This window comes from Leuresthes tenuis, unplaced genomic scaffold (genome assembly GCF_036924035.1).
Source record: "Leuresthes tenuis unplaced genomic scaffold, fLeuTen1.0.hap1 SCAF_13, whole genome shotgun sequence".
NCBI classification, from domain to species: Eukaryota; Metazoa; Chordata; class Actinopteri; order Atheriniformes; family Atherinopsidae; genus Leuresthes; species Leuresthes tenuis.
This window is the reverse complement of record NW_027325367.1, coordinates 34,767,848-34,795,651: the sequence shown is the minus strand read 5'-3', so window position 1 is coordinate 34,795,651 and position 27,804 is coordinate 34,767,848. Positions and strand designations below refer to the sequence as shown.

At 48.6% G+C, this 27,804-nt stretch overlaps 32 non-coding genes and 1 pseudogene across 32 annotated transcripts; 3 read left to right on the top strand and 30 right to left on the bottom strand.

The window, feature by feature from the left end:
* Positions 1–1,918: 1,918 nt before the first annotated feature.
* LOC140267701 (U2 spliceosomal RNA) lies at positions 1,919–2,109 on the bottom strand. The gene has a single exon (XR_011907291.1). It is a non-coding gene; the product is annotated as a U2 spliceosomal RNA (small nuclear RNA).
* A 273-nt stretch (positions 2,110–2,382) lies between these two features.
* Positions 2,383–2,495, bottom strand: LOC140267920 (U5 spliceosomal RNA). The gene has a single exon (XR_011907450.1). It is a non-coding gene; the product is annotated as a U5 spliceosomal RNA (small nuclear RNA).
* A 377-nt stretch (positions 2,496–2,872) lies between these two features.
* LOC140267736 (U2 spliceosomal RNA) lies at positions 2,873–3,063 on the bottom strand. The gene has a single exon (XR_011907324.1). It is a non-coding gene; the product is annotated as a U2 spliceosomal RNA (small nuclear RNA).
* A 249-nt stretch (positions 3,064–3,312) lies between these two features.
* LOC140267932 (U5 spliceosomal RNA) lies at positions 3,313–3,426 on the bottom strand. Its single transcript, XR_011907461.1, has one exon. It is a non-coding gene; the product is annotated as a U5 spliceosomal RNA (small nuclear RNA).
* Positions 3,427–4,458: 1,032 nt separating this feature from the next.
* LOC140267969 (U1 spliceosomal RNA) lies at positions 4,459–4,622 on the top strand. The gene has a single exon (XR_011907494.1). It is a non-coding gene; the product is annotated as a U1 spliceosomal RNA (small nuclear RNA).
* Positions 4,623–6,668: 2,046 nt separating this feature from the next.
* LOC140267864 (U5 spliceosomal RNA) lies at positions 6,669–6,782 on the bottom strand. Its single transcript, XR_011907399.1, has one exon. It is a non-coding gene; the product is annotated as a U5 spliceosomal RNA (small nuclear RNA).
* A 349-nt stretch (positions 6,783–7,131) lies between these two features.
* On the bottom strand, positions 7,132–7,322 carry LOC140267672 (U2 spliceosomal RNA). The gene has a single exon (XR_011907266.1). It is a non-coding gene; the product is annotated as a U2 spliceosomal RNA (small nuclear RNA).
* Positions 7,323–7,597: 275 nt separating this feature from the next.
* On the bottom strand, positions 7,598–7,711 carry LOC140267948 (U5 spliceosomal RNA). Its single transcript, XR_011907477.1, has one exon. It is a non-coding gene; the product is annotated as a U5 spliceosomal RNA (small nuclear RNA).
* Positions 7,712–11,175: 3,464 nt separating this feature from the next.
* Positions 11,176–11,339, top strand: LOC140267984 (U1 spliceosomal RNA). Its single transcript, XR_011907507.1, has one exon. It is a non-coding gene; the product is annotated as a U1 spliceosomal RNA (small nuclear RNA).
* A 612-nt stretch (positions 11,340–11,951) lies between these two features.
* LOC140267631 (U1 spliceosomal RNA) lies at positions 11,952–12,116 on the top strand. The gene has a single exon (XR_011907229.1). It is a non-coding gene; the product is annotated as a U1 spliceosomal RNA (small nuclear RNA).
* Positions 12,117–12,272: 156 nt separating this feature from the next.
* LOC140267952 (U5 spliceosomal RNA) lies at positions 12,273–12,386 on the bottom strand. The gene has a single exon (XR_011907480.1). It is a non-coding gene; the product is annotated as a U5 spliceosomal RNA (small nuclear RNA).
* A 5,007-nt stretch (positions 12,387–17,393) lies between these two features.
* Positions 17,394–17,567, bottom strand: LOC140267803 (U2 spliceosomal RNA; annotated as a pseudogene).
* A 275-nt stretch (positions 17,568–17,842) lies between these two features.
* On the bottom strand, positions 17,843–17,956 carry LOC140267929 (U5 spliceosomal RNA). The gene has a single exon (XR_011907458.1). It is a non-coding gene; the product is annotated as a U5 spliceosomal RNA (small nuclear RNA).
* Positions 17,957–18,355: 399 nt separating this feature from the next.
* Positions 18,356–18,546, bottom strand: LOC140267671 (U2 spliceosomal RNA). Its single transcript, XR_011907265.1, has one exon. It is a non-coding gene; the product is annotated as a U2 spliceosomal RNA (small nuclear RNA).
* Positions 18,547–18,821: 275 nt separating this feature from the next.
* On the bottom strand, positions 18,822–18,935 carry LOC140267863 (U5 spliceosomal RNA). The gene has a single exon (XR_011907398.1). It is a non-coding gene; the product is annotated as a U5 spliceosomal RNA (small nuclear RNA).
* A 386-nt stretch (positions 18,936–19,321) lies between these two features.
* Positions 19,322–19,512, bottom strand: LOC140267670 (U2 spliceosomal RNA). The gene has a single exon (XR_011907264.1). It is a non-coding gene; the product is annotated as a U2 spliceosomal RNA (small nuclear RNA).
* Positions 19,513–19,761: 249 nt separating this feature from the next.
* On the bottom strand, positions 19,762–19,875 carry LOC140267891 (U5 spliceosomal RNA). The gene has a single exon (XR_011907424.1). It is a non-coding gene; the product is annotated as a U5 spliceosomal RNA (small nuclear RNA).
* Positions 19,876–20,284: 409 nt separating this feature from the next.
* LOC140267669 (U2 spliceosomal RNA) lies at positions 20,285–20,475 on the bottom strand. Its single transcript, XR_011907263.1, has one exon. It is a non-coding gene; the product is annotated as a U2 spliceosomal RNA (small nuclear RNA).
* A 275-nt stretch (positions 20,476–20,750) lies between these two features.
* Positions 20,751–20,864, bottom strand: LOC140267890 (U5 spliceosomal RNA). Its single transcript, XR_011907423.1, has one exon. It is a non-coding gene; the product is annotated as a U5 spliceosomal RNA (small nuclear RNA).
* A 386-nt stretch (positions 20,865–21,250) lies between these two features.
* On the bottom strand, positions 21,251–21,441 carry LOC140267720 (U2 spliceosomal RNA). The gene has a single exon (XR_011907309.1). It is a non-coding gene; the product is annotated as a U2 spliceosomal RNA (small nuclear RNA).
* A 249-nt stretch (positions 21,442–21,690) lies between these two features.
* LOC140267889 (U5 spliceosomal RNA) lies at positions 21,691–21,804 on the bottom strand. The gene has a single exon (XR_011907422.1). It is a non-coding gene; the product is annotated as a U5 spliceosomal RNA (small nuclear RNA).
* Positions 21,805–22,213: 409 nt separating this feature from the next.
* LOC140267668 (U2 spliceosomal RNA) lies at positions 22,214–22,404 on the bottom strand. Its single transcript, XR_011907262.1, has one exon. It is a non-coding gene; the product is annotated as a U2 spliceosomal RNA (small nuclear RNA).
* Positions 22,405–22,679: 275 nt separating this feature from the next.
* On the bottom strand, positions 22,680–22,793 carry LOC140267862 (U5 spliceosomal RNA). The gene has a single exon (XR_011907397.1). It is a non-coding gene; the product is annotated as a U5 spliceosomal RNA (small nuclear RNA).
* A 384-nt stretch (positions 22,794–23,177) lies between these two features.
* Positions 23,178–23,368, bottom strand: LOC140267688 (U2 spliceosomal RNA). Its single transcript, XR_011907279.1, has one exon. It is a non-coding gene; the product is annotated as a U2 spliceosomal RNA (small nuclear RNA).
* A 249-nt stretch (positions 23,369–23,617) lies between these two features.
* On the bottom strand, positions 23,618–23,731 carry LOC140267914 (U5 spliceosomal RNA). The gene has a single exon (XR_011907445.1). It is a non-coding gene; the product is annotated as a U5 spliceosomal RNA (small nuclear RNA).
* A 386-nt stretch (positions 23,732–24,117) lies between these two features.
* On the bottom strand, positions 24,118–24,308 carry LOC140267727 (U2 spliceosomal RNA). The gene has a single exon (XR_011907316.1). It is a non-coding gene; the product is annotated as a U2 spliceosomal RNA (small nuclear RNA).
* Positions 24,309–24,557: 249 nt separating this feature from the next.
* LOC140267859 (U5 spliceosomal RNA) lies at positions 24,558–24,671 on the bottom strand. The gene has a single exon (XR_011907395.1). It is a non-coding gene; the product is annotated as a U5 spliceosomal RNA (small nuclear RNA).
* A 386-nt stretch (positions 24,672–25,057) lies between these two features.
* On the bottom strand, positions 25,058–25,248 carry LOC140267737 (U2 spliceosomal RNA). The gene has a single exon (XR_011907325.1). It is a non-coding gene; the product is annotated as a U2 spliceosomal RNA (small nuclear RNA).
* Positions 25,249–25,497: 249 nt separating this feature from the next.
* On the bottom strand, positions 25,498–25,611 carry LOC140267888 (U5 spliceosomal RNA). The gene has a single exon (XR_011907421.1). It is a non-coding gene; the product is annotated as a U5 spliceosomal RNA (small nuclear RNA).
* Positions 25,612–25,997: 386 nt separating this feature from the next.
* Positions 25,998–26,188, bottom strand: LOC140267667 (U2 spliceosomal RNA). The gene has a single exon (XR_011907261.1). It is a non-coding gene; the product is annotated as a U2 spliceosomal RNA (small nuclear RNA).
* Positions 26,189–26,437: 249 nt separating this feature from the next.
* On the bottom strand, positions 26,438–26,551 carry LOC140267858 (U5 spliceosomal RNA). The gene has a single exon (XR_011907394.1). It is a non-coding gene; the product is annotated as a U5 spliceosomal RNA (small nuclear RNA).
* A 384-nt stretch (positions 26,552–26,935) lies between these two features.
* On the bottom strand, positions 26,936–27,126 carry LOC140267716 (U2 spliceosomal RNA). Its single transcript, XR_011907306.1, has one exon. It is a non-coding gene; the product is annotated as a U2 spliceosomal RNA (small nuclear RNA).
* A 275-nt stretch (positions 27,127–27,401) lies between these two features.
* Positions 27,402–27,515, bottom strand: LOC140267857 (U5 spliceosomal RNA). The gene has a single exon (XR_011907393.1). It is a non-coding gene; the product is annotated as a U5 spliceosomal RNA (small nuclear RNA).
* Between the last annotated feature and the right edge of the window lie 289 nt (positions 27,516–27,804).

Below are 27,804 nucleotides of genomic sequence, written 5' to 3'. Positions count from 1 at the left end.
GGTTACGAGCGCTGAACAGGCACGCGCGCTCTTTGCCGCGTCTGCAGCGCGGAGCGGCGAAGAGATGCAGGGGAAACCGTATCTGACGGGGAAACGCGGCTCGAAAGAACACCGGAGTGAACGAGCTGTGCTGCAGGCGGGCGTCGTTGACGTCATCCCAGTAGAGCCCTCTATAAGCCCCCCGATAGCCGATAAAGAGACTGCTAACGTCCCACAGGAAACCATTACTTCAACTTACTGCTGCTAAAGGTGCTTCTTCAAAGGTGCTCCAGAGCTTCACTGTCGCGCCACTCTTCTGGGTTTTGTTTCAGTCATTAGAAGCCAAACTATTGCTTTTATAGGTTACTTTTAATCAAAGTTTAAGCCTCTAATGATGGAGAGCAGTTCATTCAATTACAAATTGCAAATAATTTCCAACTTCCAACTGGTAAACAATTAAAGAATGCCAACCTGAAGAAAAATTTCCTCGTCTTGGAGATCGAACATTAAACAAATTGAGCATTATTCCTTTTTTCGGTTAAGTGAACTATAAAACAGCTAATGAGAATTTGGTGTAACAATGGAGCCAAGGCACAATAGCATAACATTAACTCTGCGTGGTTGTCCTCTTCAGGAGCAGTTTTCTAATGACTGCCTGTTTAAGGAGAACCTAGAGGCGAACCACTACAACACCTACTCATCTTACTCTCACCCAGGAAACTACCTGGCTCTTTCTCACAAAGGGCAGTTAAGGAGAGGCAATGATGTGAACCACAACCAATCCTGCACTCATTTCTTACCAAGAAGGACTCTGTGATGAGCGTTTTCTCAACTGGAGCCTATGTTGATATGATGCTGCTATATTTAATCTCCAGTTTGTGGAGCAAAAGCAGCACACCAGAAGCTGGCCTCTATGCAGAAACAAGGCCTGAAGCCTCAGAACGGGATACAGAAGAGATTAATGGGATTTTAAGAGCTTTATGGAGAAATAGCCAAGCTCTAACACAAACTTTCTTCAACTTGTTCAGACGACCTGCCTGTTCGATCTGAGGTTCCATCAACAACAGCCTCCCGTGGTGCAGTTCACCTGTATTCCAACTGCATGGATTACTTTGGCTTTCTGTACATCTTCTGTCCGGCTGTTTATCATAAATAAATTCTGAACCACTGTACATTTCCTGCTTCGAACCAATCAGCAGATAGATAGCATTGTTTTGTAAATAAAGCACATGGCTGTTCATAAAACACATTTTGCCAGAGGATGGCGAAAAAAGACAACAGGGGAAAAATTATCTTATTTGCATTTACCAGACTGACACATACATTTTTTTCAAAATAAATTCTAATGTTCCTGTTGTCTGCTTAATGAGTAATAAGGACAACACATAACAGACTCAATGAGGTGATATAATCATTATGGTTACAGCATGTTTCAAGCTATAAATGTCTTAACATCCATTCACTGAATCTCACACTGTTACTATAACCCCTGGAGAAGTCTCCTCTCCAAAACAAACACCTTCACAAGTCTAAATATGCAAATGCTCACTGACTCACCGCTGCTACTGCCAGCTACACAGGTTCATTTTGAAGGAAGTGGGAGTTTATTAATTCTGTAAATAATTATTCTATTCTAATGGTAGACTGTTGAATGTTAGAATATTATTATTTTTGCACTCTTGTTTAGGTTATTTAAATGTTTTATTTGTGCACAGTTTCATACATTTTACATTTTCTGTTTTGCACTGAATGTTAATTTGTTGGCTTTTTGGTTTCTGGGTTAGGGTTAGAAACGAACTGTAAGACAGCTGCAGTACATACAGAAATGCTGCTGCTCTAGTCCTGACTAGAACCAGAAAATATGACGAAAAGAAAATTTCATCTTGGGCTCCCTGAAACTTCCATCCTGCACCACTGTTTGCTTTTTCACAAGAGCAGAGAAGAGCGCACCGTTCCCAGCGGCACTGCAGTACCGGGTCGATGCTTGGAGTGAACGGAGCAAGCTCCTTTTTCAACTCCTGTTCCTAAAAATCCATTTAATATGTAGTCCTCGTATAGAGGACATATCAGATATTAAACTGATAAGAACAAATACTACACTTGATCTTAGCCAAAAGGCCGAGAAGCGATAACTGTCCACTGGTTCACGTCCGAGGGCCCTTCCTGGCACAATGCGCACTTGTCGCGGTGTTCTTTTTATGGCCATAGGTGGCCAGAGAGTCACTTTGCACCTCCGCCCACCCGCTGCACTGAGCACTCTCCAGCTGAGCACTCTTCAGCCCTTTTAAATGGTATAACTTTGCACTCCCGCGAGCACCATTCAAGCAACATCGGCACAGTCACAACAAGTAAGGCGACTCTGCACAGGAACAAGATTTCTTTTGCACAGACAGAAAGGGCTTCATCCGCAAAGGTAAAGCCTTCCAAAAATAGAAACAACTCATTAGTGCTGCTCTCCACGGAAGTCTTTAGTAAAAGGCGAAAGACTTGTACGTTATGAAGAGAAACCAGAGAACGATTATCCGTCACTGCGGGAGCAGGGCACCAGGCCAGTTGGAATAGCCACCTTCCCCATGGTGAGCTTTGCTTGGTTGAGACGCTTGCTCCCCCTCGGCTGACCAAGTAGGAACAATCGGGCCTTATCCGATGGCTGCCTTGTCTTTTACTCTGTGCAAAAGACAAGGCAGCCACAAACACCACGGGAAACACCGTATTGAGGCTTTGTTCTGAGCGCTCATTCGGTGTCGCGTTTCTTTCAAGCAATTCCCGGTTTGCCCACACTCGGCTCGCTCCCAGAGCCGTGTTAAAGTCTGCCTCGCATTCACTCCCTTTTCTCAGCAGACTAAAAGAAACTTCCATCCTGCACCACTTTTTGCTTTTTCACAAGAGCAGAGAAGAGCGCACCGTTGCCAGCGGCACTGCAGTACCGGGTCGATGCTTGGAGTGAACGGAGTAATCTCCTTTTTCAACTCCTGTTCCTAAAAATCCATTTAATATGTAGTCCTCGTATAGAGGACATATCAGATATTAAACTGATAAGAACAGATACTACACTTGATCTTAGCCAAAAGGCCGAGAAGCGATAACTGTCCACTGGTTCACGTCCGAGGGCCCTTCCTGGCACAATGCGCACTTGTCGCGGTGTTCTTTTTATGGCCATAGGTGGCAAGAGAGTCACTGAGCACTCTTCAGCCCTTTTAAATGGTATAACTTTGCACTCCCGCGAGCACCATTCAAGCAATATCGGCACAGTCACAACAAGTAAGGCGACTCTACTCAGGGAAGTCACTCTGCACAGGAACAAGATTTCTTTTGCACAGACAGAAAGGGCTTCACCCGCAAAGGTAAAGCCTGCCAAAAATAGAAACAACTCATTAGTGCTGCTCTCCACGGAAGTCTTTAGTAAAAGCCGAAAGACTTGTACGTTATGAAGAGAAACCAGAGTACGATTATCCGTCACTGCGGGAGCAGGGCACCAGGCCAGTTGGCATAGCCACCTTCCCCATGGTGAGCTTTGCTTGGTTGAGACGCTTGCTCCCCCTTGCTCCTCGGCTGACCAAGTAGGAACAATCGGGCCCTATTCGATGGCTGCCTTGTCTTTTACTCTGTGCAAAAGACAAGGCAGCCATAAACACCACGGGAAACACCGTATTGAGGCTTTGTTCTGAGCGCTCATTCGGTGTCGCGTTTCTTTCAAGCAATTCTCCCGGTTAGCCCGCACTCGGCTCGCTCCCAGAGCCGTGTTAAAGTCTGCCTCGCATTCACTCCCTTTTCTCAGCAGACTAAAAGAAAATTTCATCTTGGGCTCCCTGAAACTTCCATCCTGCACCACTGTTTGCTTTTTCACAAGAGCAGAGAAGAGCGCACCGTTCCCAGCGGCACTGCAGTACCGGGTCGATGCTTGGAGATGCGCTGAAAGAAATACATTTTTGCTGCAAGTTCCTTGGTTGTCTGTCTGCACTGGAGATATGCAAGATAGCAAGGTTTGCCAAATGCTGCAGCATGTCGACACAACAGATATGCAGCTGCGTAGATGTCAGGTGAGGTCATACAGTGCAGTCACCCCAGGCAGGTGGACATTGCCTTAGAGATGGGGAGGAACAAAATGAAAAAAAGAGGACATGTGACCACTGAAGTGGATGTTTAGCAAGGTTTGCCAAATGCTGCAGCATGTCTGCACTGGAGATATGCAGCCGCTCAGCCGTGAGGGTTTGCCTCAACTGAGAAATTTCCCAGTGTGGGTGTGGCTTTAGAGATTGGGAGGAGGGGAAAGAAATACATTTGTGCTGCAAGTTCCTTGGTTGTTTAAAAGAAGAAGTGATCAGAAAGATAATGAAAAGCCTTCTCATTTAATCTGCAAACATTTTAGTTTCGGGGTAGCTGCTGCTGGCATGGCACACCAGACAGTTGAAGTTGCAGCACCGTCCGGCCGAGTGAGGCACCTGGGAAAGAGGTATCAGCCTCTGACATTTCCAACTCATACTTACCTGGCAGGAGAGACACCATGATCAAGAAGGTGGTTCACTCAAGGCGAGGCTCAGTCATTGCACACCGACTGTACTGACCCTTGCGAATTCCCCAAACGTGGGAATCTTGACTGCATAATTTCTGGTAGTGGGGGTCTGCGTTCGCGCTTTCCCCTGATTTGGCTGTTTAACATGAATATTTCTGGTCTACATTACCCTTTTTTGACCTTGTGTCAATGTTTTATAACACCTGCCATCTTTAAAATGGATGTTTAGTAAGGTACGCTGAATGCTGCAGCATGTCTACACAACAGATATGCAGCTGCGCAGTTGTCAGGTGAGGTCATACAGTGCAGTCACCCCAGGCAGGTGGGCATTGCCTTAGAGATGGGGAGGAACAAAATGAAAAAAAGAGGACATGTGACCACTGAAGTGGATGTTTAGCAAGGTTTGCCAAATGCTGCAGCATGTCTTCAAAGGTGCTCCAGAGCTTCACTGTCGCGCCACTCTTCTGGGTTTTGTTTCAGTCATTAGAAGCCAAACTATTTTTTTTTATAGGTTACTTTTAATCAAAGTTTAAGCCTCTAATGATGGAGAGCAGTTCATTCAATTACAAATTGCAAATAATTTCCAACTTCCAACAATTAAAGAATGCCAACCTGAAGAAAAATTTCCTCGTCTTGGAGATCGAACATTAAACAAATTGAGTATTATTCCTTTTTTCGGTTAAGTGAACTATAAAACAGCTAATGAGAATTTGGTGTAACAATGGAGCCAAGGCACAATAGCATAACATTAACTCTGTGTGGTTGTCCTCTTCAGGAGCAGTTTTCTAATGACTGCCTGTTTAAGGAGAACCTAGAGGCGAACCACTACAACACCTACTCATCTTACTCTCACCCAGGAAACTACCTGGCTCTTTCTCACAAAGGGCAGTTAAGGAGAGGCAATGATGTGAACCACAACCAATCCTGCACTCATTTCTTACCAAGAAGGACTCTGTGATGAGCGTTTTCTCAACTGGAGCCCATGTTGATATGATGCTGCTATATTTAATCTCCAGTTTGTGGAGCAAAAGCAGCACACCAGAAGCTGGCCTCTATGCAGAAACAAGGCCTGAAGCCTCAGAACGGGATACAGAAGAGATTAATGGGATTTTAAGAGCTTTATGGAGAAATAGCCAAGCTCTAACACAAACTTTCTTCAACTTGTTCAGATGAACTGCCTGTTCGGTCTGAGGTTCCATCAACAACAGCCTCCCGTGGTGCAGTTCACCTGTATTCCAGCTGCATGGATTACTTTGGCTTTCTGTACATCTTCTGTCCGGCTGTTTATCATAAATAAATTCTGAACCACTGTACAGTTCCTGCTTGGAACCAATCAGCAGATAGATAGCATTGTTTTATAAATAAAGCACATGGCTGTTCATAAAACACATTTTGCCAGAGGATGGCGCAAAAAGACAACAGGGGAAAAATTATCTTATTTACATTTACCAGACTGACACATAAATTTTTTCAAAATAAATTCTAATGTTCCTGTTGTCTGCTTAATGAGTAATAAGGACAACACATAACAGACTCAATGAGGTGATATAATCATTATGGTTACAGCATGTTTCAAGCTATAAATGTCTTAACATCCATTCACTGAATCTCACACTGTTACTATAACCCCTGGAGAAGTCTCCAAAACAAACACCTTCACAAGTCTAAATATGCAAATGCTCACTGACTCACCGCTGCTACTGCCAGCTACACAGGTTCATTTTGAAGGAAGTGGGAGTTTATTCATTCTGTAAATAATTATTCTATTCTAATGGTAGACTGTTGAATGTTAGTTTTTTCTGTTTTTCTCCAAGACAATCATGGGTGGGAGATGTTTCAGGCCCTAGAAGCCCTGGGGGTCTTGCCATTGTTGGATGGGGACCCTCCAGGTGCAATTCCAAATGCCATTGCAGTATTTCAACCTGCAATGAGCAAGAAAGCAAAAACAACTTTTAACTACTATATAGTTGGAAAACTTTAATCAAGCACAAAAATACCTCTTAAGCACAGGTTCTTAATGCCAAAGCATGCACAAAATCAACGACACAGAGAAGGCAATCATAGTCTTCACCAAAAGATCGAGAAACAACAAATAAGAATCTACTTGGCTCTACTCTACTCCGAGAAGTCACTCTGCACAGCAACAAGATTTCTTTTGCACAGACAGAAAGGGCTTCACCCGCAAAGGTAAAGCCTGCCAAAAATAGAAACAACTCATTAGTGCTGCTCTCCACGGAAGTCTTTAGTAAAAGGCGAAAGACTTGTACGTTATGAAGAGAAACCAGAGTACGATTATCCGTCACTGCGGGAGCAGGGCACCAGGCCAGTTGGCATAGCCACCTTCCCCATGGTGAGCTTTGCTTGGTTGAGACGCTTGCTCCCCCTTGCTCCTCGGCTGACCAAGTAGGAACAATCGGGCCCTATTCGACACAAACACCACGGGAAACACCGTATTGAGGCTTTGTTCTGAGCGCTCATTCGGTGTCGCGTTTCTTTCAAGCAATTCTCCCGGTTAGCCCGCACTCGGCTCGCTCCCAGAGCCGTGTTAAATTCTGCCTCGCATTCACTCCCTTTTCTCAGCAGACTAAAAGAAACTTCCATCCTGCACCACTGTTTTTTTTCGTTTTCACAAGAGCAGAGAAGAGCGCACCGTTCCCAGCGGCACTGCAGTACCGGGTCGATGCTTGGAGTGAACGGAGCAAGCTCCTTTTTCAACTCCTGTTCCTAAAAATCCATTTAATATGTAGTCCTCGTATAGAGGACATATCAGATATTAAACTGATAAGAACAGATACTACACTTGATCTTAGCCAAAAGGCCGAGAAGCGATAACTGTCCACTGGTTCACGTCCGAGGGCCCTTCCTGGCACAATGCGCACTTGTCGCGGTGTTCTTTTTATGGCCATAGGTGGCCAGAGAGTCACTTTGCACCTCCGCCCACCCGCTGCACTGAGCACTCTTCAGCCCTTTTAAATGGTATAACTTTGCACTCCCGCGAGCACCATTCAAGCAACATCGGCACAGTCACAACAAGTAAGGCGACTCTACTCAGGGAAGTCACTCTGCACAGGAACAAGATTTCTTTTGCACAGACAGAAAGGGCTTCACCCGCAAAGGTAAAGCCTGCCAAATATAGAAACAACTCATTAGTGCTGCTCTCCACGGAAGTCTTTAGTAAAAGGCGAAAGACTTGTACGTTATGTAGAGAAAACAGAGTACGATTATCCTTCACTGCGGGAGCAGGGCACCAGGCCAGTTGGCATAGCCACCTTCCCCATGGTGAGCTTTGCTTGGTTGAGACGCTTGCTCCCCCTTGCTCCTCGGCTGACCGAGTAGGAACAATCGGGCCCTATTCGATGGCTGCCTTGTCTTTTACTCTGTGCAAAAGACAGCCACAAACACCACGGGAACACCGTATTGAGGCTTCTGTCAACAAAGACTGATTGATCAAATCCAATATGGAAGTATTGATTAAGGGGAAAACCTCCTTGAACAGTCTGGTTGGGATTGGGTCTAACATACAAGTTGATGGTTTAGAAGAGACTATTGCTGTTGTTAGCTCAGATAGATCAACTGGGCAGAAGCTGTCTAAATACAAATCAGGTTCTAAAGATACTTCTAAAGCTGCTCTACTTGATAATACATCAGTGATAATAGTTGGAAGGATTCCATCAATCTTCTCTCTGATAGAAACAATTTTATTGATAAAGAATGTCATGAAATCATCACTGCTGAGAGTTAAAGGAATACATGGCTCAACAGAGCTCGGACTCTTTGTCAGCCTGGCAACAGTGCTGTAAAGAAACCTGGGATTATTATGAATAAGGGTGCGTTTTCCAGGACAGGACGCCTGGAGCCTGTTTCTTTTAGACAGTACCAGGGGGCTCAAGGCAAATTTTTTGCCCAAGGAGAGGTGCATGGATAAGGGTGCATTTTCCAGGACAGGGGGCCTGGAGCCTGGTTCGTCTACACAGTACCAGGGGGCTCACGGCAGAGTTTTTGCCCAAGGAAAGGTGCTTTAATAAGGGTGTGTTTTTCAGGACAGGGGGCCTGGAGCCTGGTTCTTTTAGACAGTACCAGGGGGCTCAAGGCAGAGTTTTTGCCCAAGGAGATGTGCTTGAATAAGGGTGCGTTTTCCAGGACAGGGGGCCTGGAGCCTGGTTCTTTTAGACAGTACCTGGGGACTCAAGACAGAGTTTTTGCCCAAGGAAAGGTGCTTGAATAAGGGTGTGTTTTTCAGGACAGGAGGCCTGGAGCCTGGTTCTTTTAGACAGTACCTGGGGGCTCAAGGCAGAGTTTTTGCCCAAGGAGAGGTGCTTAAATAAGGTTGTGTTTTCTAGGACAGGGGGCCTGGAGCCTGGTTCTTTTATGAATTATCACGGGGTTCAAGGCAGAGTTATTACCCAAGGAAAGGTGCTTATGTACGGGTGTGTTTTCTCGGACAGGGGGCTTGGAGCCTTGTTCTTATGTATATTATCAGGGGGCTCAAGGAAGAGTTTTTACCCAAGGAGAGATGATTGAGTAAGGGTGTGTTTTCCAGCTTAGGGGGCCTGGAGCCTGGTTCTTTTATGAATTATCAGGGGGCCAGGCCCCAAGTTGATAAATTCCGCCCGAGAAAAGTGCTTAAAAATCGATCATTTCTCAGCGAAAATCCGCCTCAATTGACCTCCAGGAGTCGGGACTCTTCGATCCAAAGGGGTGTCCTTTTCCCCGGTGGAAAGTGTGCTAAATTGGAGAGGTTTACCTAGTCCAATTTCCCCCGAGAAAAGTGCTCAAAAATCGGCCTAATGTCCGCGAAAATCCCCCTCAACTGACCTCCTGGAGCCAGGCCCAAAGTTGGTAAAATATCCCCCGGAAAAAGTGCTTAAAAATCGTTCTTTTCTCCGCGAAAATACACCTCAATTGACCGCTAGCTGTCAGTCTTCAATCCACTATGCCCCGAGAAAATTGTCCGAAATTAGACCTCCTAGAGCCGGCTGCACCCGCCCATGAGCCCCCTCTGGTCAGTCATCCCCTGTTTCTTCTAACCTCCAGGAAACCATCCCCAACAGCCGGCCCCGTGCACCCACATTTAAGCCACCCTCCACGGACTGCAACAAGGATCCGAACTGCCTGGAACCCCACGCCCCTGGTACTATAAAAATAATTACTAAGTGGCCAAATTTTTTTTTCCAATCTGGCCACTTTTTAAAAAGGTTTATAGTACCAGGGGCGCGGAGTTTCCGCAGGTGTGGATGGATGGTGCAGTCCGTGGAGGGGTGCTTAAGTGTGGGTGCAGAGGGCCCGCTGGTAGGCATGGTTCCTGGAGGTTTGGAGATCCAGTGGAAGACTGAACGGAGGAGGGTGGCTCCATTCAGAGAGGGTGCTGCCTGCTTGAGGGGGTTTAATTTCGGACACTTTCCTTGGGGCAAATTCGACCGCTCCAACTTGGCACACTTGTCTTGGGGGAAAGTGTGCCATGACAATGTGAGCATGACTCACGGAGGTAATTTGAGGCGGATTTTCGCGGACACAAGGCCGATTTTCAAGCGCTTTTCTCGGTGGGGTATTTTACCAACTTGGTGCCTGGCTCCAGGGGGTCAATTGAGGGGCATTTTCGCGGACATGAGAACGATTTTTGAACACTTTTCTCGGGGGTAATTGAACCAGGGAAACTGCCCCAACTTGGCACCCCTGTCTTGGGGAAAAGTGTGCCAAGTTGGAGCATGACTCCCAGAGGTAATTTGAGGCGGATTTTCGCGGACACAAGGCCAATTTTGAAGCACTTTTCTCGGTGGGGTATTTTACCAACTTGGTGCCTGGCTCCAGGAAGTGAATTGAGGGGCATTTTCGCAGACATGAGGCCAATTTTTGAACACTTTTCTCGGGGGAAATTGAACCAGGGAAACCGCTCCAACTTGGCACCCCTGTCTTGGGGAAAAGTGTGCCAAGTTGGAGCATTGCTATCGGAGGCAATTTGAGGCAGATTTTTGCGGATACAAGGCCGATTTTTAAGCACTTGTCTCGCAGTAAATAGAATCAGGAAGCCGCCCCAAGTGTGCAGAGGTGGAGCCTGGCTCCCGGAGGTCCGTGGGTGGCGTCCTCTAGTGGCAACATGGCCGATTGTCAAACACTGCTCTCTGGAAGAAATCTGCAAATTTGTGCTCTGGCTCCTGGAGTCAGTAATGTCCAAAGCACCATGAAAGGGGCACCGGGAAACACCGTATTGAGGCTTTGTTCTGAGCGCTCATTCGGTGTCGCGTTTCTTTCAAGCAATTCTCCCGGTTAGCCCGCACTCGGCTCGCTCCCAGAGCCGTGTTAAAGTCTGACTCGCATTCACTCCCTTTTCTCAGCAGACTAAAAGAAAATTTCATCTTGGGCTCCCTGAAACTTCCATCCTGCACCACTGTTTGCTTTTTCACAAGAGCAGAGAAGAGCGCACCGTTCCCAGCGGCACTGCACTATCGGGTCGATGCTTGGAGATGCGCTGAAAGAAATACATTTTTACTGCAAGTTCCTTGGTCGTTTAAAAGAAGAAATGAACAGAAAGATAATGAAAAGCCTTACTGTTTTAATCTGCAAACGTTTTAGTTTCGGGGTAGCTGCTGCTGCTGGCATGGCACACCAGACAGTTGAAGTTGCAGCACCGTCCGGCCGAGTGAGGTACCTGGGAAAGAGGTATCAGCCTCTGACATTTCCAACTCATACTTACCTGGCAGGAGAGACACCATGATCAAGAAGGTAGTTCACTCAAGGCGAGGCTCAGTCATTGCACACCGACTGTACTGACCCTTGCGAATTCCCCAAATGCGGGAATCTCGACTGCATAATTTCTGGTAGTGGGGGACTGCGTTCGCGCTTTCCCCTGATTTGGCTGTTTAACCTGAATATTCCTGGTCTACATTACCCTTTTTTGACCTTGTGTCACTGTTTTAGCAACACCTTGCCATCTTTAAAATGGATGTTTAGTAAGGTATGCTGAATGTTGCAGTATGTCTACACAACAGATATGCAGCTGCGCAGTTGTAAGGTGAGGTCATACAGTGCAGTCATCCCAGGCAGGTGGGCATTGCCTTAGAGATGTGGAGGAAAAAAATGAAAAAAAGAGGACATGTGACCACTGAAGTGGATGTTTAGCAAGGTTTGCCAAATGCTGCAGCATGTCTGCACTGGAGATATGCAGCTGCTCAGCCGTGAGGGTTTGCCTCAACTGAGAAATTTCCCAGTGTGGGTGGGTGTGGCTTTAGAGATGGGGAGGAGGAGGGGAAAGAAATACATTTTTGCTGCAAGTTCCTTGGTTGTTTAAAAGAAGAAGTGATCAGAAAGATAATGAAAAGCCTTACTGTTTTAATCTGCAAACATTTTAGTTCCGGGGTAGCTGCTGCTGCTGGCATGGCACACCAGACAGTTGAAGTTGCAGCACCGTCCGGCCGAGTGAGGCACCTGGGAAAGAGGTATCGGCCTCTGACATTTCCAACTCATACTTACCTGGCAAGAGAGACACCATGATCAAGAAGGTGGTTCACTCAAGGCGAGGCTCAGTCATTGCACACCGACTGTACTGACCTTTGCGAATTCCCCAAATGTGGGAATCTCGACTGCATAATTTCTGGTAGCGGGGGGACTGCTTTCGCGCTTTCCCCTGATTTGGCTGTTTAACATGAATATTTCTGGTCTACATTACCTTTTTTGGGCTTTGTGTCAAGCAACATCGGCACAGTCACAACAAGTAAGGCGACTCTACTCAGGGAAGTCACTCTGCACAGGAACAAGATTTCTTTTGCACAGACAGAAAGGGCTTCACCCGCAAAGGTAAAGCCTGCCAAAAATAGAAACAACTCATTAGTGCTGCTCTCCACCGAAGTCTTTAGTAAAAGGCTAAAGACTTGTACGCTATGAAGAGAAACCAGAGTACGACTATCCGTCACTGCAGGAGAACAACATTACAAAACAGTCAAAGTAATGCTTTACATGTCCGACACAAAAACCATACAAACATAAGAAAACAACCACAAAGAAACACTACCCGCTCATGAAAATAAAGTCTTCCGTCGCTCTCTTGCAGCGTGATACCCGTACTTTTCCTCCTCCATTCTTCTCATGCATCCAATCTCTGCCCTCACCCTTGCCACCACCCTTCCCACCTGCCAGTCCACATTGTTATTAATCAACGCCGTCCTTGCATCCCACAGCGCCACCTTTCCCATAGACAGAACCAACCATAACAGAAAACCCTCCCTACCTTTCCCCCTTAAACCCAAGCCCAGCATTATCATGTCATACTTTAAAGACCCCAATCTTGGAAAAAAAAGAACCAACTCAACCCACACTTTTGTTGCAAACCCACATTCCCAAAACACATTCTCAATTGTCTCATCAGCCCCACACCCCTCCCTTGGGCACAAACTCCCCCGTGTCAACCCGTGTCTATTTAAAACTTCCCTGACTGGCAACCTCCTGTGTAAGGCGAGCCAATTTATATCCCTCGCCCTGTTTGTGAGACCTTTCTGCTGTGTGAAAACCCATCCTTGTTGCCCCACCCCATACACCCCCACCGGCCCCCTTTTTTCCACCAGAGCCCTGTACAGGCACCGGTGACTGAAGCACAGGTCCCCCTCCTGACACTCTGAGTGCTTTTCCCCCCAGCATACCACCTGCCTATAATATGGGGGTAAGACATCCCCCTTTGGCTTTCTATTGTCCCATGACACCAATCTCCTGAAGGGGAATGACATCCAAAACAGCAAAAGTGCCTGAAAATGATGGCCACTTGTCTGTTGCACAGACCTGCACAAAAAGGAAAAGAAAACCACATCCAACTTAAGTGGGATGTCCGGCACACCCCTCCCTCCCATCCGAACTTCCTGGTACATCAACTCCCTTCTCACATATTCATACCCCCCCCATACAAAGGAAAAAACATCTCTCATGAAACTTCTCCTATATTGAGGAGGTAAAGGAAAAACATACGCTAGGTATAACAAAAATGGCAAAATATCAGCCTTCAAAACCAGCATTCTACCACTTAAGGAAAGTTGCCGGGATTTCCACAGCCCCATCCGCGAACGGGCTGCAGCCAGACGCCTTCCCCAATTTAATTCTGCACTCCCTTCTCCCTGAAACTCTACCCCCAGGACTCTCACTGGGCCCTGGCACTGGGGCAGACCAGCTAGTCCTCCCACCCTACCAGTCCAAAAAACTTAATGGTGGACTTCCCTAAGTTCACCTTGGCCCCCGACACTATCGAAAAACTCTCCACCACTTCCAACAGCCGTGTGACCGACCTCTCTGTTGTCAAAAAAAAGGTCATGTCATCCGCATACTACATCACTGTCAACTTGTCTGGACCTGCTCCAGGAAGGTGCAGACCCACCAAACCCGGGTCCCCCCGCACCACCGAACCCAGCGGCTCCATGTAAGCCACAAAGAGCAGCGGGGAGAGTGGGCATCCCTGCCTCACCCCAGTTCTCTGTGCCACCACTGTACCCAAGTGCCCGTTCACCATAACTCTGCTCCCCACCCCCTTGTACATGATCTCCAACCACTCTATGAAACGGGGCCCAAATCCCATCCTCTCCAAAACTGCAAAAAGAAACCTGTGGTTCACCCTGTCAAACGCTTTCTCCATATCTAACCCCACCAAACTCATATTGATCCCCCGCTCCTCCACCCAATGAATACAGTCCCTCACCAATCCCAGATTCCACTGTATTAGCCTTCCCTCCACCCCACACGTCTGATCCTCATGGATTACATGAGGTAGAGCCTTCCGAAGACGACCAACTAGGACTCGAGCCACAATTTTGTAGTCCACACAGAGCAACGTGATCGGCCTATAGCTTTCCATTCGCTCCCTGTCCCCTTTCTTATACAAGAGAGATATGACCCCCTCCCTCATTGTTTTCCCTAAGCCCCTCCCTTCCAAAACAGATTTAACCACCTCCCACACATCCCTCCCCAAAATCCCCCAAAAAAACAAAAAAAATTCCTTGGGCAGCCCATCAATCCCAGGCACCTTGCCTGATGGCAGCCCCTTCATGGCCTCCTCCACCTCTGCCATGGTCACCGGGCCCTCCATCCCCTCAACTATATCTCCAGGAACCCTTCTCTGCAGAGACCCTAAAAACTTTCCCAGGCCATCCTCACCCACAGCCCCCTCCCCAAAAACTTCCCCAAAAAACAGAGAAGCTACCTCCACCATCTCCAGTGGGTCTGTCACAGAACCCCCACCTTTCCCACGCAGCTGCGGGATACATACCCTTGCCTGGGCTGTCTTAACCTGCTTGAAAAAGTAAGCACTGCAGCGTTCACCCAACTCAAACTTCTCCTTTCTACACCGAAATAAAAACACCCTAGCCCTCTCCCTAAAATAAATCCCTAACTTACCCTTTACCGCTTCAACTGCCTCCCTATCCAACGTCTCCCCCTTATTCCCTGCTGTCACCAAAAATTGTAGTCTCCTCTGTAAGTGCACAAACTCCCTTCTCCTCTCCCGTGCTCTCACTGTGCTATATGAGATCGCCAATAGGCGAGTATTGTGTTTTACCCCCTCCCACCAGTCCACCACTGATCCGAAACAAGGCTTAAGCTGTTCCCACACCCCATAATGGAAAGAAAAACTTTTCCGGAAAGCCTTTTCCTTCAAGATTTCACAATTTAGCCTCCAAAACCCCCTCCCAAAAAGGGGTGCCTCCACCTCAAAGGTCACCCGGAGTTGGCCGTGATCTGTGAACCAGAGGGGTGACACTGCAGCATCTTTCACCTCCACCACATTTGGCAAAAAAACAAAATCTATCCTACTGCCTGAACCCCTAGAATTTGACCATGTGAATCCTTCCCCTGACTTATCCACCACCCTGAAACTATCCTGTAAATTAAAGTCCATCACTACATCCCTCAAATAAGGCAAACTAAAATCCCCAATGCCTTCAAAAGAGACATTAAAATCCCCCCCCCCACAACCAAAACCCTGTTGGTAACACAAACATCAGGCAACGCCAAAAAAAGATCCCTCCGTCCCTGTGGTTCTGCTGGGGTATAAACAGTGATAAACCGAAAATAGGCCCCCCTCCAGTCCGCATCAACCACTAGTACCCTCCCCTGTACCACAGAAAAACTCCCCGACACATGAAAATCCCTATCCCCAAATAAAATACCCACCCCACAAGAGTGAACCCCTCCCACCCCCCAACTTGAAATCCCCCTCTTCCATCCATCAGAGAAGACCCTTACATCTCCCCCATCCCTTAAATGAACCTCCTGTAAAAAACAAACCTGGAAAGGGACCTGGGCCAAATAATGAAAAATCCCCCCCCTCTTCCCCTTATCTCTCATCCCCCTCACATTGACTGTTAAAACTGTAAAGGTCCCTTTCAGGCCTTCTCTTTCTCTCCCAGTAGGCCCTCAGAACCACTCCCCACAGACCCCCCCGATCCGTAGACCTCGCACTCCTCAAGGTAGGCCACACTGCTGGGCGACCTGGCCTCAAAAACAGAGCGTGACGAGCTCAGGGGTGAAACAGCCCCCCCCTCCACTGGCCCAGTCCCCCCATCTATGTCATCTGCCCTCGCACCATCTTGGGTGCCCACGGAGGCTCCGCCCTCCCCTTCCGCACCCCTGCTTACTCCTTGATGCCTCTCGGAGGCCGCAGGTACCCCCTCCATTACATCAGACCCCCTGCAGGAACCCTTCGGCCCCAAGTCCACACCCAATGACCCCGAATGTCCTGGTGAAGTCGAAGGCACCTCTCCTTCACACGCACTGTCCATCGACTGAACGGCACCCTCTCGCTGTTTCTTCCTCCTCCTTCTTCCCTTCACCTGTGTTTCAGCACGGACCGCTTCAGCTGAGGACTCTGAGTAGTCCTCACTTGAAGAGACCCTCTGCCTCCTCACTCCACCGATCGCTGCCATCACCATCTCCACCGTCTCCTCCTCCGAACTCGCCGCACAATCTGCCCAGGATCCTATCAGCGGCAGACAGTCTCCAAAGCTCACCATAACACTCACACCTTCACGATCACCTCCCATGTCCGATGGGTCTGCCGCTCCTTCTACATTGCTCTTCCCTGGGACATCTCCATCTGCCATGAGCCTTTCCCCAGCCGGCGAGGCTGCGGCCGCCTCCGCAATCCGGACAGCAGCCCCCGTCCCAAGGCCCATCTTTGCCTCGTGGACCTCCTGACGCAACTCCACCTGCGGCCTCTGCCTCCGGATCTCCAAACCTCCAGCCACTGTGGCGTATGTGCGGGTACGTTTGGGTCAGTCCCGAAGCAGGTGCCCCGCATCCCCGCACCCATGACAGTGCCGGGGTGCATCACAGGTGGCAGCACCGTGCCCACTTCCCCCACAGTTCCGGCAGCAAACTTGGATGCAGCCCGTCGCCAGGTGTCCAAACCTGCGACATTGTCTGCAAAACAGTGGCTGCCCGGAGTAAAGAAGAAATCCCCTGTCCGCCCCAATTGAAAAGTATGCAGGGGGGTGCTTTAATCCGTCCATGCTGTCTGGATCCTCCCCCAACAGCACCCTGAACTGCCTCCGACCTGTCCAGATCCCAAAACTGTCCCGCAGATATTTCGGCTGCATGTCCACTTTCCCGTACCTCCTGAGGAACCCAGCCACTGCCTCGTGCCCGACGTATGGGTTGTAAACGTGGATAGTCACAATCCTCAAATTTCTCTGGTAAAGAGGCACCACTCTGAACCTGGAAAAGGGCTCCATCTCTGCCTTTTCCTGAAGTGTTGCTTGGATCTGATCGTACTGCTGCTGGCTGTTCAAAGTGAGATCATATCCCCCATCGGCTGCGTTCCATTGCAAACAGAAAATCTGTGCTGGATCAACTTTCAAACCCGCGACGATGACAGTTCTGACGAACCACTCCCGATCTCCAAAATGACTTTTTTTGTCTTTTAAAACAAACCTCAAAGAATTTCGCAGACCAGCATAAAATGCTGTCTGGGATGGATGTTTAATGACCATTTTTTCCTCGAAAAAAAAAAAACGATACACCTAAATCATCCAGGCTCCTTACATCACTTGGCTCTGGTAACTTAAACCACTTACTGCACTTGATCTTAGCCAAAAGGCCGAGAAGCGATAATTGTCCACTGGTTCACGTCCGAGGGCCCTTCCTGGCACAATGCGCACTTGTCGCGGTGTTCTTTTTATGGCCATGGGTGGCCAGAGAGTCACTTTGCACCTCCGCCCACCCGCTGCACTGAGCACTCTTCAGCACTTTTAAATGGTATAACTTTGCACTCCCGCGAGCACCATTCAAGCAACATCGGCACAGTCACAACAAGTAAGGCGACTCTACTCAGGGAAGTCACTCTGCACAGGAACAAGATTTCTTTTGCACAGACAGAAAGGGCTTCACCCGCAAAGGTAAAGCCTGCCAAAAATAGAAACAACTCATTAGTGCTGCTCTCCACGGAAGTCTTTAATAAAAGGCGAAAGACTTGTACGTTATGAAGAGAAACCAGAGTAAGATTATCCGTCACTGCGGGAGCAGGGCACCAGGCCAGTTGGCATAGCCACCTTCCCCATGGTGAGCTTTTCTTGGTTGAGACGCTTGCTCCTCGGCTGCCCAAGTAGGAGCAATCGGGCCCTATTCGATGGCTGCCTTGTCTTTTACTCTGTGCAAAAGACAAGGCAGCCACAAACACCACGGGAAACACCGTATTGAGGCTTTGTTCTGAGCGCTCATTCGGTGTCGCGTTTCTTTCAAGCAATTCTCCCGGTTAGCCCGCACTCGGCTCGCTCCCAGAGCCGTGTTAAAGTCTGCCTCGCATTCACTCCCTTTTCTCAGCAGACTAAAAGAAAATTTCATCTTGGGCTCCCTGAAATTTCCATCCTGCACCACTGTTTGCTTTTTCACAAGAGCAGAGAAGAGCGCACCGTTCCCAGCGGCACTGCAGTACCGGGTCGATGCTTGGAGTGAACGGAGCAAGCTCCTTTTTCAACTCCTGTTCCTAAAAATCCATTTAATATGTAGTCCTCGTATAGAGGACATATCAGATATTAAACTGATAAGAACAGATACTACACTTGATCTTAGCCAAAAGGCCGAGAAGCGATAACTGTCCACTGGTTCACGTCCGAGGGCCCTTCCTGGCACAATGCGCACTTGTCGCGGTGTTCTTTTTATGGCCATAGGTGGCCAGAGAGTCACTTTGCACCTCCGCCCACCCGCTGCACTGAGCACTCTTCAGCCCTTTTAAATGGTATAACTTTGCACTCCCGCGAGCACCATTCAAGCAACATCGGCACAGTCACAACAAGTTAGGCGACTCTACTCAGGGAAGTCACTCTGCACAGGAACAAGATTTCTTTTGCACAGACAGAAAGGGCTTCACCCGCAAAGGTAAAGCCTGCCAAAAATAGAAACAACTCATTAGTGCTGCTCTCCACGGAAGTCTTTAGTAAAAGGCGAAAGACTTGTACGTTATGAAGAGAAACCAGAGTACGATTATCCGTCACTGCGGGAGCAGGGCACCAGGCCAGTTGGCATAGCCACCTTCCCCGTGGTGAGCTTTGCTTGGTTGAGATGCTTGCTCCCCCTTGCTCCTCGGCTAACCAAGTAGGAACAATCGGGCCCTATTCGATGGCTGCCTTGTTTTTTACTCTGTGCAAAAGACAAGGCAGCCACAAACACCACGGGAAACACCGTATTGAGGCTTTGTTCTGAGCGCTCATTCGGTGTCGCGTTTCTTTCAAGCAATTCTCCCGGTTTGCCCACACTCGGCTCGCTCCCAGAGCCGTGTTAAAGTCTGCCTCGCATTCACTCCCTTTTCTCAGCAGACTAAAAGAAACTTCCATCCTGCACCACTTTTTGCTTTTTCACAAGAGCAGAGAAGAGCGCACCGTTCCCAGCGGCACTGCAGTACCGGGTCGATGCTTGGAGTGAACGGAGCAAGCTCCTTTTTCAACTCCTGTTCCTAAAAATCCATTTAATATGTAGTCCTCGTATAGAGGACATATCAGATATTAAACTGATAAGAACAGATACTACACTTGATCTTAGCCAAAAGGCCGAGAAGCGATAACTGTTCACTGGTTCACGTCCGAGGGCCCTTCCTGGCACAATGCGCACTTGTCCCGGTGTTCTTTTTATGGCCATAGGTGGCCAGAGAGTCACTGAGCACTCTTCAACCCTTTTAAATGGTATAACTTTGCACTCCCGCGAGCACCATTCAAGCAACATCGGCACAGTCACAACAAGTAAGGCGACTCTACTCAGGGAAGTCACTCTGCACAGGAACAAGATTTCTTTTGCACAGACAGAAAGGGCTTCACCCGCAAAGGTAAAGCCTGCCAAAAATAGAATCAACTCATTAGTGCTGCTCTCCACGGAAGTCTTTAGTAAAAGGCGAAAGACTTGTACGTTATGAAGAGAAACCAGAGTACGATTATCCGTCACTGCGGGAGCAGGGCACCAGGCCAGTTGGCATAGCCACCTTCCCCATGGTGAGCTTTTCTTGGTTGAGACGCTTGCTCCCCCTTGCTCCTCGGCTGCCCAAGTAGGAGCAATCGGGCCCTATTCGATGGCTGCCTTGTCTTTTACTCTGTGCAAAAGACAAGGCAGCCACAAACACCACGGGAAACACCGTATTGAGGCTTTGTTCTGAGCGCTCATTCGGTGTCGCGTTTCTTTCAAGCAATTCTCCCGGTTAGCCCGCACTCGGCTCGCTCCCAGAGCCGTGTTAAAGTCTGCCTCGCATTCACTCCCTTTTCTCAGCAGACTAAAAGAAAATTTCATCTTGGGCTCCCTGAAACTTCCATTCTGCACCACTGTTTGCTTTTTCACAAGAGCAGAGAAGAGCGCACCGTTCCCAGCGGCACTGCAGTACCGGGTCGATGCTTGGAGTGAACGGAGCAAGCTCCTTTTTCAACTCCTGTTCCTAAAAATCCATTTAATATGTAGTCCTCGTATAGAGGACATATCAGATATTAAACTGATAAGAACAGATACTACACTTGATCTTAGCCAAAAGGCCGAGAAGCGATAACTGTCCACTGGTTCACGTCCGAGGGCCCTTCCTGGCACAATGCGCACTTGTCGCGGTGTTCTTTTTATGGCCATAGGTGGCCAGAGAGTCACTTTGCACCTCCGCCCACCCTCTGCACTGAGCACTCTTCAGCCCTTTTAAATGGTATAACTTTGCACTCCCGCGAGCACCATTCAAGCAACATCGGCACAGTCACAACAAGTAAGGCGACTCTACTCAGGGAAGTCACTCTGCACAGGAACAAGATTTCTTTTGCACAGACAGAAAGGGCTTCACCCGCAAAGGTAAAGCCTGCCAAAAATAGAATCAACTCATTAGTGCTGCTCTCCACGGAAGTCTTTAGTAAAAGGCGAAAGACTTGTACGTTATGAAGAGAAACCAGAGTACGATTATCCGTCACTGCGGGAGTAGGGCACCAGGCCAGTTGGCATAGCCACCTTCCCCATGGTGAGCTTTGCTTGGTTGAGACGCTTGCTCCCCCTTGCTCCTCGGCTGACCAAGTAGGAACAATTGGGCCCTTTTCGATGGTTGCCTTGTCTTTTACTCTCTGCAAAAGACAAGGCAGCCACAAACACCACGGGAAACACCGTATTGAGGCTCTGTTCTGAGCGCTCATTCGGTGTCGCGTTTCTTTCAAGCAATTCTCCCGGTTAGCTGGCACCCGGCTCGCTCCCAGAGCCGCGTTAAAGTCTGCCTAGCATTCACTCCTTTTTCTCAGCAGACTAAAAGAAACTTCCATCCTGCACCACTGTTTGCTTTTTCACAAGAGCAGAGAAGAGCGTACCGCTCCCAGCGGCACTGCAGTACCGGGTCAATGCTTGGAGTGAACGGAGCAAGCTCCTTTTTCAACTCCTGTTCCTAAAAATCCATTTAATATGTAGTCCTCGTATAGAGGACATATCAGATATTAAACTGATAAGAACAGATACTACACTTGATCTTAGCCAAAAGGCCGAGAAGCGATAACTGTTCACTGGTTCACGTCCGAGGGCCCTTCCTGGCACAATGCGCACTTGTCCCGGTGTTCTTTTTATGGCCATAGGTGGCCAGAGAGTCACTGAGCACTCTTCAACCCTTTTAAATGGTATAACTTTGCACTCCCGCGAGCACCATTCAAGCAACATCGGCACAGTCACAACAAGTAAGGCGACTCTACTCAGGGAAGTCACTCTGCACAGGAACAAGATTTCTTTTGCACAGACAGAAAGGGCTTCACCCGCAAAGGTAAAGCCTGCCAAAAATAGAATCAACTCATTAGTGCTGCTCTCCACGGAAGTCTTTAGTAAAAGGCGAAAGACTTGTACGTTATGAAGAGAAACCAGAGTACGATTATCCGTCACTGCGGGAGCAGGGCACCAGGCCAGTTGGCATAGCCACCTTCCCCATGGTGAGCTTTTCTTGGTTGAGACGCTTGCTCCCCCTTGCTCCTCGGCTGCCCAAGTAGGATCAATCGGGCCCTATTCGATGGCTGCCTTGTCTTTTACTCTGTGCAAAAGACAAGGCAGCCACAAACACCACGGGAAACACCGTATTGAGGCTTTGTTCTGAGCGCTCATTCGGTGTCGCGTTTCTTTCAAGCAATTCTCCCGGTTAGCCCGCACTCGGCTCGCTCCCAGAGCCGTGTTAAAGTCTACCTCGCATTCACTCCCTTTTCTCAGCAGACTAAAAGAAAATTTCATCTTGGGCTCCCTGAAACTTCCATCCTGCACCACTGTTTGCTTTTTCACAAGAGCAGAGAAGAGCGCACCGTTCCCAGCGGCACTGCAGTACCGGGTCGATGCTTGGAGTGAACGGAGCAAGCTCCTTTTTCAACTCCTGTTCCTAAAAATCCATTTAATATGTAGTCCTCGTATAGAGGACATATCAGATATTAAACTGATAAGAACAGATACTACACTTGATCTTAGCCAAAAGGCCGAGAAGCGATAACTGTCCACTGGTTCACGTCCGAGGGCCCTTCCTGGCACAATGCGCACTTGTCGCGGTGTTCTTTTTATGGCCATAGGTGGCCAGAGAGTCACTTTGCACCTCCGCCCACCCGCTGCACTGAGCACTCTTCAGCCCTTTTAAATGGTATAACTTTGCACTCCCGCGAGCACCATTCAAGCAACATCGGCACAGTCACAACAAGTAAGGCGACTCTACTCAGGGAAGTCACTCTGCACAGGAACAAGATTTCTTTTGCACAGACAGAAAGGGCTTCACCCGCAAAGGTAAAGCCTGCCAAAAATAGAAACAACTCATTAGTGCTGCTCTCCACGGAAGTCTTTAGTAAAAGGCGAAAGACTTGTACGTTATGAAGAGAAACCAGAGTACGATTATCCGTCACTGCGGGAGCAGGGCACCAGGCCAGTTGGCATAGCCACCTTCCCCGTGGTGAGCTTTGCTTGGTTGAGACGCTTGCTCCCCCTTGCTCCTCGGCTAACCAAGTAGGAACAATCGGGCCCTATTCGATGGCTGCCTTGTTTTTTACTCTGTGCAAAAGACAAGGCAGCCACAAACACCACGGGAAACACCGTATTGAGGCTTTGTTCTGAGCGCTCATTCGGTGTCGCGTTTCTTTCAAGCAATTCCCGGTTTGCCCACACTCGGCTCGCTCCCAGAGCCGTGTTAAAGTCTGCCTCGCATTCACTCCCTTTTCTCAGCAGACTAAAAGAAACTTCCATCCTGCACCACTTTTTGCTTTTTCACAAGAGCAGAGAAGAGCGCACCGTTCCCAGCGGCACTGCAGTACCGGGTCGATGCTTGGAATGAACGGAGCAAGCTCCTTTTTCAACTCCTGTTCCTAAAAATCCATTTAATATGTAGTCCTCGTATAGAGGACATATCAGATATTAAACTGATAAGAACAGATACTACACTTGATCTTAGCCAAAAGGCCGAGAAGCGATAACTGTCCACTGGTTCACGTCCGAGGGCCCTTCCTGGCACAATGCGCACTTGTCGCGGTGTTCTTTTTATGGCCATAGGTGGCCAGAGAGTCACTGAGCACTCTTCAGCCCTTTTAAATGGTATAACTTTGCACTCCCGCGAGCACCATTCAAGCAACATCGGCAGAGTCACAACAAGTAAGGCGACTCTACTCAGGGAAGTCACTCTGCACAGGAACAAGATTTCTTTTGCACAGACAGAAAGGGCTTCACCCGCAAAGGTAAAGCCTGCCAAAAATAGAAACAACTCATTAGTGCTGCTCCCCACGGAAGTCTTTAGTAAAAGGCGAAAGACTTGTACGTTATGAAGAGAAACCAGAGTACGATTATCCGTCACTGCGGGAGCAGGGCACCAGGCCAGTTGGCATAGCCACCTTCCCCATGGTGAGCTTTGCTTGGTTGAGACGCTTGCTCCCCCTTGCTCCTCGGCTGACCAAGTAGGAACAATCGGGCCCTATTCGATGGCTGCCTTGTCTTTTACTCTGTGCAAAAGACAAGGCAGCCACAAACACCACGGGAAACACCGTATTGAGGCTTTGTTCTGAGCGCTCATTCGGTGTCGCGTTTCTTTCAAGCAATTCTCCCGGTTAGCCGGCACCCAGCTCGCTCCCAGAGCCGTGTTAAAGTCTGCCTCGCATTCACTCCCTTTTCTCAGCAGACTAAAAGAAACTTCCATCCTACACCACTGTTTGCTTTTTCACAAGAGCAGAGAAGAGCGCACCGTTCCCAGCGGCACTGCATTACCGGGTCGATGCTTGGAGTGAACGGAGCAAGCTCCTTTTTCAAATCCTGTTCCTAAAAATCCATTTAATATGTAGTCCTCGTATAGAGGACATATCAGATATTAAACTGATAATAACAGATACTACACTTGATCTTAGCCAAAAGGCCGAGAAGCGATAACTGTCCACTGGTTCACGTCCGAGGGCCCTTCCTGGCACAATGCGCACTTGTCGCGGTGTTCTTTTTATGGCCATAGGTGGCCAGAGAGTCACTGAGCACTCTTCAACCCTTTTAAATGGTATAACTTTGCACTCCCGCGAGCACCATTCAAGCAACATCGGCACAGTCACAACAAGTAAGGCGACTCTACTCAGGGAAGTCACTCTGCACAGGAACAAGATTTCTTTTGCACAGACAGAAAGGGCTTCACCCGCAAAGGTAAAGCCTGCCAAAAATAGAAACAACTCATTAGTGCTGCTCTCCACGGAAGTCTTTAGTAAAAGGCGAAAGACTTGTACGTTATGAAGAGAAACCAGAGTACGATTATCCGTCACTGCGGGAGCAGGGCACCAGGCCAGTTGGCATAGCCACCTTCCCCGTGGTGAGCTTTGCTTGGTTGAGACGCTTGCTCCCCCTTGCTCCTCGGCTAACCAAGTAGGAACAATCGGGCCCTATTCGATGGCTGCCTTGTTTTTTACTCTGTGCAAAAGACAAGGCAGCCACAAACACCACGGGAAACACCGTATTGAGGCTTTGTTCTGAGCGCTCATTCGGTGTCGCGTTTCTTTCAAGCAATTCTCCCGGTTAGCCCGCACTCGGCTCGCTCCCAGAGCTGTGTTAAAGTCTGCCTCGCATTCACTCCCTTTTCTCAGCAGACTAAAAGAAACTTCCATCCTGCACCACTTTTTGCTTTTTCACAAGAGCAGAGAAGAGCGCACCGTTCCCAGCGGCACTGCAGTACCGGGTCGATGCTCTGAGTGAACGGAGCAAGCTCCTTTTTCAACTCCTGTTCCTAAAAATCCATTTAATATGTAGTCCTCGTATAGAGGACATATCAGATATTAAACTTATAAGAACAGATACTACACTTGATCTTAGCCAAAAGGCCGAGAAGCGATAACTGTCCACTGGTTCACGTCCGAGGGCCCTTCCTGGCACAATGCGCACTTGTCCCGGTGTTCTTTTTATGGCCATAGGTGGCCAGAGAGTCACTGAGCACTCTTCAACCCTTTTAAATGGTATAACTTTGCACTCCCGCGAGCACCATTCAAGCAACATCGGCACAGTCACAACAAGTAAGGCGACTCTACTCAGGGAAGTCACTCTGCACAGGAACAAGATTTCTTTTGCACAGACAGAAAGGGCTTCACCCGCAAAGGTAAAGCCTGCCAAAAATAGAATCAACTCATTAGTGCTGCTCTCCACGGAAGTCTTTAGTAAAAGGCGAAAGACTTGTACGTTATGAAGAGAAACCAGAGTACGATTATCCGTCACTGCGGGAGCAGGGCACCAGGCCAGTTGGCATAGCCACCTTCCCCATGGTGAGCTTTGCTTGGTTGAGACGCTTGCTCCCCCTTGCTCCTCGGCTGACCAAGTAGGAACAATCGGGCCCTTTTCGATGGTTGCCTTGTCTTTTACTCTGTGCAAAAGAGAAGGCAGCCACAAACACCACGGGAAACACCGTATTGAGGCTTTGTTCTGAGCGCTCATTCGGTGTCGCGTTTCTTTCAAGCAATTCTCCCGGTTAGCCCACACTCGACTCGCTCCCAGAGCCGTGTTAAAGTCTGCCTCGCATTCACTCCCTTTTCTCAGCAGACTAAAAGAAACTTCCATCCTTCACCACTTTTTGCTTTTTCACAAGAGCAGAGAAGAGCGCACCGTTCCCAGCGGCACTGCAGTACCGGGTCGATGCTTGGAGTGAACGGAGCAAGCTCCTTTTTCAACTCCTGTTCCTAAAAATCCATTTAATATGTAGTCCTCGTATAGAGGACATATCAGATATTAAACTGATAAGAACAGATACTACACTTGATCTTAGCCAAAAGGCCGAGAAGCGATAACTGTTCACTGGTTCACGTCCGAGGGCCCTTCCTGGCACAATGCGCACTTGTCCCGGTGTTCTTTTTATGGCCATAGGTGGCCAGAGAGTCACTGAGCACTCTTCAACCCTTTTAAATGGTATAACTTTGCACTCCCGCGAGCACCATTCAAGCAACATCGGCACAGTCACAACAAGTAAGGCGACTCTACTCAGGGAAGTCACTCTGCACAGGAACAAGATTTCTTTTGCACAGACAGAAAGGGCTTCACCCGCAAAGGTAAAGCCTGCCAAAAATAGAAACAACTCATTAGTGCTGCTCTCCACGGAAGTCTTTAGTAAAAGGCGAAAGACTTGTACGTTATGAAGAGAAACCAGAGTACGATTATCCGTCACTGCGGGAGCAGGGCACCAGGCCAGTTGGCATAGCCACCTTCCCCGTGGTGAGCTTTGCTTGGTTGAGACGCTTGCTCCCCCTTGCTCCTCGGCTAACCAAGTAGGAACAATCGGGCCCTATTCGATGGCTGCCTTGTTTTTTACTCTGTGCAAAAGACAAGGCAGCCACAAACACCACGGGAAACACCGTATTGAGGCTTTGTTCTGAGCGCTCATTCGGTGTCGCGTTTCTTTCAAGCAATTCCCGGTTTGCCCACACTCGGCTCGCTCCCAGAGCCGTGTTAAAGTCTGCCTCGCATTCACTCCCTTTTCTCAGCAGACTAAAAGAAACTTCCATCCTGCACCACTTTTTGCTTTTTCACAAGAGCAGAGAAGAGCGCACCGTTCCCAGCGGCACTGCAGTACCGGGTCGATGCTTGGAGTGAACGGAGCAAGTTCCTTTTTCAACTCCTGTTCCTAAAAATCCATTTAATATGTAGTCCTCGTATAGAGGACATATCAGATATTAAACTGATAAGAACAGATACTACACTTGATCTTAGCCAAAAGGCCGAGAAGCGATAACTGTCCACTGGTTCACGTCCGAGGGCCCTTCCTGGCACAATGCGCACTTGTCGCGGTGTTCTTTTTATGGCCATAGGTGGCCGGAGAGTCACTTTGCACCTCCGCCCACCCGCTGCACTGAGCACTCTTCAGCCCTTTTAAATGGTATAACTTTGCACTCCCGCGAGCACCATTCAAGCAACATCGGCACAGTCACAACAAGTAAGGCGACTCTACTCAGGGAAGTCACTCTGCACAGGAACAAGATTTCTTTTGCACAGACAGAAAGGGCTTCACCCGCAAAGGTAAAGCCTGCCAAAAATAGAAACAACTCATTAGTGCTGCTCTCCACGGAAGTCTTTAGTAAAAGGCGAAAGACTTGTACGTTATGAAGAGAAACCAGAGTACGATTACCCGTCACTGCGGGAGCAGGGCACCAGGCCAGTTGGCATAGCCACCTTCCCCATGGTGAGCTTTTCTTGGTTGAGACGCTTGCTCCCCCTTGCTCCTCGGCTGCCCAAGTAGGAGCAATCGGGCCCTATTCGATGGCTGCCTTGTCTTTTACTCTGTGCAAAAGACAAGGCAGCCACAAACACCACGGGAAACACCGTATTGAGGCTTTGTTCTGAGCGCTCATTCGGTGTCGCGTTTCTTTCAAGCAATTCTCCCGGTTAGCCCGCACTCGGCTCGCTCCCAG